Source organism: Adiantum capillus-veneris, chromosome 13, assembly GCF_014529385.1.
Source record: "Adiantum capillus-veneris isolate H3 chromosome 13, ASM1452938v2, whole genome shotgun sequence".
NCBI lineage: Eukaryota > Viridiplantae > Streptophyta > Polypodiopsida > Polypodiales > Pteridaceae > Adiantum > Adiantum capillus-veneris.
The window spans coordinates 116,578,732-116,585,242 of NC_140943.1; positions in this window are offsets into that span (position 1 = coordinate 116,578,732).

A 6,511-nucleotide genomic window follows, 5' to 3' on the forward strand; every position below is an offset into this window, starting at 1 on the left:
TGAATGATGACATATATGAGGAAGTTTATGTAACGTAGCCTCGCAGTTTTGTCAAGAAAGGACAAGAGGATAAGTATGCAAATCTAAGAAAGCTTTGTATGGGTTAAAGCAATCTCCTTGTTATTGGTATGAGAAATCTAACACTCATTTGGTCAAATGAGGCTTTTGTAAGAGGCCAACAGAAAGCACTTTGGACGTAAACCATGACGGTGATCTACTTCTCGTTGTTGTTCTATATGTGGATGATTTTCTGTTCACTGGTCCGAACGAGACACATATTGCTGAATTTAAGGCTAATTTAAATGTTACTTTCAAGATGAAAGAGTTGGGGTTGTTGCATCATTACTTGGGCATACAATTTAAGAAGTGTGATGGTGGTAATACCTTATGTCAAACACTTTACATAAAGAAATGACTATGTAATTTGGACTTGAGGACTACAAGCCTATTGCCACTCCCATGGAAACATGTTTGAAGTTGAGTCCTCATGATGCTGGTGATCCTATCGATGCTACTCTTTACTAAACTGATCTTGGACACCTTATTTATGTATGCAATACAAGGCTAGATATTCAGTTTGGAGCTCACAGGTCATCAAATTTATGCATAGCCCAGGGTCTAAGCATTGGTAGGATGTTAAGCGGATCTTTAACTACTTGAGTGGCACTTTACACCTTGTGTTGTTTTATCCCAAGGGGGTATCATTGTCGCTAGATTTACATGTACTTTTGGACATAGATTGGGCTGGTTGTTATGACACGCGAGTGTCCACAAGTGGTTAACCTTTGTAAGTGCTTTGAAGGGAGAAGCTCACTTCCCCCTTCTTGGTGTTAATTCCCCGCTCCCCCTCCCTTCTTCTTCTTGTGTTTCTTTGCTTGTGTTGCTGGTTGCAGTGTGGTTGAGTGCAACCCCGAACCAAAGTTCGTGTGTGCAGAGAGAGAGAGAGAGAGAGAGAGAGAGAGAGAGAGAGAGAGAGAGAGAGAGAGAGAGAGAGAGAGAGAGAGAGAGAGAGAGAGAGAGAGAGAGAGAGGTTTTGTTTGATCAGCGGTGTGGAATAGAGGCATGGGTGTGTGACAAGTGCTGGAGTTACTCGTAAAGCATGTGTGTGCATGTTGGTGCAGTAAAACAAGTGTATACATGCAAAATTCTATGGATTTTGAAGGTGAATCCAGTGGATTGGGGTGCTATGTTTATCCTAAGTTGTAGAGAGGCATTTCGTTGTGTTCTAGGTGTGTACCCCCTTCCCCCTTTCCATCTTCTGCCCCCATGGAGGAGCACACTGATTGCTCCCGTTGGCGAAGAAAAAACAGGTGTTTTCAATGGTAAAGATGGTGTCTTGGAGCTATGGTCCAATTTTTAAAGGTGAAGAGAGCCCTAACGAATGGATTGCGGATTTCAAGTTGTATATGATGTCGTTGCGTATGTTGAATGAGGACAACAAGATGTAGACTTTTCGCTGGTGATGCTTGGTACATCAAAAGTGTGGTATGAAGTGTTGGAAGCCCGTTGGAAGGTGAGTCGAGGCTTGCTTGGCCGGCTCTACGGGTGCGGTTCTTACACGATTTTTGCAAAGAAGCATCCCCAATTGAAATGGATGTCAAACTGAAGGCGCTAAAGCAAGGTGTAGGAGAAGAGTTTGGTTTGTTTTTGGATCGTTTTGAATCTTGTTGAACAGAATTGGCAGCAGCCATGCAGTTGGCTAATGGCGATTACTTTTAGCTGGATAAGTTCATGGCGTGCCTACATCCTAAAGTGAGGGAAAAGGTGGACTTTGAAATCCTGGACAACTATAATGGTGCGATAGCAATTGTGAAGGCAAAGAGTAGGAAAACAAAATTTAATTGACCAGGGAGTGTCCGATTATGAAGCAACGGTTCCTACTCAGCCACAGGATCCAAGGGATATTGCTCATGAGGAGAACCATGTGAATCGAGGTATAGCGGTGGTGCCACAAAATTGGGTGCAAAGCATGCATGATTTTTCCAAGAAAATAAAGGAATTGTGGCTAAGTATGATGGATAGAGGACAGCCAAGGGGAGCATGGGGCAGGGCAAGGCTGCTGCCTGTTGGTAGGTGCTATAATTGCAGTGAAGAAGGGTATAATGCACCAGACTATGCTCATCCGCGGAGGGAAAGAGGTGGTATCTACCCACTATTTGGTAAAGGAAGAGGTCAAGCACAACTTAATGGCCCGAGGGAGCAGGCAATCAAAAATCCAGTGCAACTAGCTCCTTCAGATGGCGGTGAAGTCCCTAGGGTGAACATTATTGGCGTGGATAAGCAGGATGTCAAATTTCTTGCCAACAAAAGGGCAAGAATTTAAAGAAAAACAGAAACCGAGTAGGAAACTAGGGCCCATAAAGCTAAAGAGAAGGTGTACAAGGGCAGAGAACAACCAAAAATTAGCAAGAAGAGAAGGCATCACAAGATTAAGCAAGCAGACTTCCAGCTAGGGCATGGCTACCCCGGATATGATTTGGTAAGTGATGTACATAACCAAAAGGCTAACATAACTTTTGGTCAGCTGTTAGCTTTGAACTTTAAACTGAGAAGACAATGGTCTACAAGTGTGAGCACGAGGCTACCAAAAGATAAAGGCAATGTGCATGCAATGCAAAACATGGCACTCAGTGTGGGTAGACCAACGAATGTTCTTCCTTTGGTGGATGCTATCATTGAAAAGAGGATGCAAGTTCAAGCCTATATAGATGATGGAGCACAAGTTGGCATCATGAAGGAGACTGCAATGAGGGAAATAGGCGTAAAAGCGGTGGCCAAGTCAAACATGCACATGAGGATGGCTAATCATGCTAAAGCTGGGTGTTTTGAGTGGCTCAAGATGTGAGAGTGAAAATGATGGGCATTGAGTGCCTAATCGATTGCTTTGTGATGAAGACAGGTGATAATGCATAGCCTATCATCTTGGGTAGGCTGTGGCTGCTGGCAATAAATGCCAAATAGGATTGGGAGATCAGGGTGTTTACCTTGCTTGGTAAAGAGAGAGGAACAAGGTGGTGCTAGACCTAAATAGCAAAGAAATTCATTTTCATCCCATGGTGGCAAGAGACGAGGATGACACCACGAGCTATGAATATGAGATGGAGACAGCCTATGATGAGGGCTATACTGATATAGAGAAAGAGGAGAGTGAAGATGATATGTTAAAGATTGATGTTGATTTGTTTTGGGTCGGAGGACTCTCATGCAAAAGAGGGGGTGCAACCGCAAGGTCACGGCATAGGTACGAAAGAAGTGGTCAGTATGCTAAGTGAGGATTTGACCAAGAAAGACAAAGAGAGCTATGTCCAGTTGTGCGTCTCCTTTTTGAATCTATTTGCAAAGGAGTATAAGGATTTGCGAGGAGCCAAGGGTCTTGAGCATAAGATAATCCAAGGAAGGATACAAACCTAAGGTGCAAAAGTTAAGAAGGTTGGGTGGAATTCAAAAGGAAGCCCTTTGACAGGATATCAATCAATTGTTGGATGCATGTATTATATACAATGTGAAGGAGTCTAAGTGGATCTCCCCGGTGGTTATCACTCCTAAGAAGAATGGGAAATAACAGGCGTGCATCAACTACAACTCATTGAATGCAGTGAGTGACCAAGAGAAATCACTACATGTTGCCGTTTGAGATGATATCCTAAACCAAGTAGCTGGCCATGAGAGGTGTTGTAAGAACCATAAGTAGTAAGGAGCAGTCCTGGTTCATTTGCCCCGAGCTCTTTGAGCATGTCAACCATCAAAGTACGAAATTGTATGAAGGCAATTTGTGCCAAAACTAACTCCTTGGCCTGTCCACCTAACCAAGAACAGTTGAGAGTAAGATGAAAGGATGTAGGCTTTTCTGGGAATAAAAATTCCAGATTGTTGATGGCATACCAAATTGCATGGTCGAACAATATGATGCTAGACTCACATGATGCTTTAGGGTCAAGAAATCTGCGAGTGCACTTGAGATAATGTCTGTAAATATTCCAGACTGATTTCGCATAATAATCAGCATTGTTTTTACTGAATTCCATGAGTCCTTTGGTTCTCACATAAAGACTTGCATTAGAACTACACTTCTTGGAATCCAAAAAATTCATGCTGAATGGAGCTTTAATAAGCTCTCCTTTGTCTGAACATTGTACTCCTTCGAGTATCTTCAATCGAGAGTCCTCCATTGTGGCAACAGGTAGATTTGCCAAAAAAACCCAGGTCTCTATTGAGATGGGAGCCAGAAAACCTTTATTAGGGAGTAACCAAAGTTTGTGCTCCACCCTTAAGGATTCAACCTCCACTTGTCGTATCGGTAAAAAAGTAAAGATTCTAGATACTTTAGGAACTAATTCCAAAAGAGAAGTTTCACTTAGAGAACATAAATCTTTCTGAAATTTTTTAATAGCTTCCACAGCTGCTGCATCCCTACAGAAAAGACTGTTGGTAGGTGGGAGAACCGGAATAGTCCGGTCCATTACAAAACTTGGGCTGAGTCCACACTGCTTTCTGAGAAGGTTAGCAAGTTCAAAACCATCAGACAAGAACTTAGCCAAGTCCTCTTTATGTGCTTTAGAGATAGCTGGGACATTTGCAATAATTTTGAAAATAGCAGAAACACCCTCCTTACTGTTTTTGACCAAAACAACCAAAGTTTTGACCCATTTGTCAAATGAAATTGTGTGAATAAGGGAGGTAATAGGATTCCTAGACAAGGCCACAATGAGAGCAGATGCTTTCACATCTTGAATGAATCTTAGAACCAACAGTGAAGCCCTTGAGAGCGGATCCATTAGCAAATCCAATCCCTGATACAAGGAAATAGCCTGAAGGAGACGTAGTTAGAAATGTCTAAAAAAATTGTAGTGAAATATTGTAAAAGGAAGAATCTTAGAATAAGCTGTAGTGCTAACTGTATAATATAGTATTTTGGTAGCCACCTCAACCTTCAACCAGTCAAAAAACAATCATAATGAGCGTGTGAGGCTAACCCCTCTAGAGCAGATTGATTGTATCATAAGAACAACCTGTCCTAGCCCAATTCTGGGAGCTTGGTCCTGACCCAGTGGTAAGATTGGATCTAAGTGCCAAAGGTGTGTGTTTTAGTTATCGACATATACTACCCATAAACGAACATATGTATGTTCAAAGACCAAGATACCCAGATAAATACAAGGTTTATTATACAAAACAAACTTTAGATAGCATGATTTTGTATAAATGAATATGATCAGGTTGGTATAAGTCACCATTCAAAAAGTAGAGATTCCTTTACAAACTACGAACCAAACTACGAACCAGTAGCTAATCCTCCAAACCGTAAAGCAATCAAAAAGCTGAACCAAAGAGAGTAGCCCTCACCTACACCCCTAGAACAACATAACATTCTGCTAGCATTGGCTCTGTATGTAGGTGATGTATGGGCATCCTAGTTGTTATCCATGTCATACAGTTTCAACTTTTCTTTGCAAATAAACTTATCATTAGAAAATGAACTTTAACAAGACTTTGGTAGTCAATTACAACTTCATAACGAGCTTCATCAGCCTACAAAGTGCCAATGATCTTCATTTAAGTATCTTTATAATTTATCTCCTTATTCTTGCAGGTTCGATTAAGATATGCTCTTTGCCTCGACCATGCCCTGTTCTTTGCTGCAAATGAGGCTATATATTCAGCCCTAGCTACCTTAAGCTTTTTTGAGATCTGTGCTCTCTTGATTGGATCAACTATAGTACTCCTCCGAGCCGTCACCCTATATCTTGGTATAACCTGATACGAGTAGACAAATAATTTTTTGGCATTATTAGAATTACACTCTCTTACAAATTTCTTATATATATATGAAACCATACGAATCCAGAAAAAGCCAGTACCAACAAATGTCCAGCATGTAAACCGCATCAGCCAAGAATGTATTATCCTGAGCTAGATTAGTTAGTTTACGAAGGAAGTTTTCCTCAAACTAAATTCATCCTTATATCAATATGTACCTTGTTATCATGCTTTAAGCAAGGTAAGGTTAGCATAGGTCGAGACCTAGGTATCAAATGAGTTTAGAGTAAAGCAATGTTAGTGGAAAAGATCAATTTCACTAGCATACCAGCAAAGGAGATTCATCAGAAGGAAATTTCCCAACTAATCATCCCAGGGTCGAGATCCTATGCTTAGGTCAAGTCCCTATAATGGCTCATGCAAGGTCTATATGAGAATTTGATAGTAAGCATTCAACTAAGAGATCATCACCTTCCAACAAGAAGCCAATAATACCATCTGGTTATTAATTCAACCCAAAATGTAGCCCCATGTCAGCACCCAACAAGTCTTCAAAGATTGACTTGTTGAGACTTGAAACAAAGAACATACTTACATGTTGACATCCTCACTATTTGTTATTGTGCATCTCTTATCATGAAATCTTTGTCTTGTCTCATGTCTACATGAAGAAACCTTAAACGTTGTTATTTTGCTTCATGTATTCCCATGTTTATTTTTGTGCAAGAAAACATTAACCTCATTTGACATTACT